Source organism: Eurytemora carolleeae, unplaced genomic scaffold (genome assembly GCF_000591075.1).
Source record: "Eurytemora carolleeae unplaced genomic scaffold, Eaff_2.0 scaffold1116, whole genome shotgun sequence".
Lineage (NCBI taxonomy): Eukaryota > Metazoa > Arthropoda > Copepoda > Calanoida > Temoridae > Eurytemora > Eurytemora carolleeae.
Genome location: NW_019397011.1, coordinates 92,940 through 93,990, shown reverse-complemented (window position 1 = coordinate 93,990; position 1,051 = coordinate 92,940).

Sequence of the window (1,051 nt, the reverse complement as noted above, 5' to 3'; positions counted from 1 at the left end):
ATAAACAGAACTAAGAATAAACAGAACTAAGAATAAACAGAACTAAGAATAAACAGAACTAAGAATAAACAGCACTAAAAACAAACAGAGCTAAGAATAAACAGAACTAAGAACAAACAGAGCTAAAAATAAACAGAACTAAGAAAAAATAATACTAAGTATAAACACAACTAAGAATAAACAGCACTAAAAACAAACAGAGCAAAGAATAAACAGAACTAAGAATAAACATAACTAGAATACACAAAACTAAGAATAAACAGAACTAAGAATAAACAGAACCAAGAATAAACAGAACTAAGAATAAATAGCACTAAAAACAAACAGAGCTAAGAATAAACAGAACTAAGAATAAACAAAACTAAGTATAAACACAACTAAGAATAAACAGAACTAAGAATAAACAAAACTAAGAATAAACATGACTAGAATCACAAAACTAAGAATAAACAGACTAAGAATAAACAGAACTAAAAATACACAGAACTAACGAAATAAACAGAACTAAGAATAAACAGAACTAAGAATAAATAGATCTAAGAATACATAGAACTAAGAATAAACAGAACTAAGAATAAACAGAACTAAGAATAACAGAACTAAGAATACATAGAACTAAGAATAAACAGATTGAAGAATAAACAGAATTAAGATTATACAGGGCTAAGAATAAACATTGCTAAGGATAAACATTGCTAAGAATAAACAGAACTAAGAATAATCATGACTAGAATACACAAAACTAAGAATCAACAGAACTAAGAATAAACAGAACTAAGAATAAACAGAACTAAGAATAAACAGAACTAAGAATAAACATAACTAAGAATAAACAGAAATAAGAATCAACAGAACTAAGAATAAACAGAACTAAGACTAAATAAAACTAAGAATAAGCAACGCTAAGAACAAACAGAACTAAGAATAAACAGAACTAAAAATAATCAGAACTAACAATAAACAAGAACTAAAAATAAACACAACTAAGAATAAACAGAACTGAAAATAAACCGAACTAAGAATAAACAGATATAAGAATAAACAGAATTAA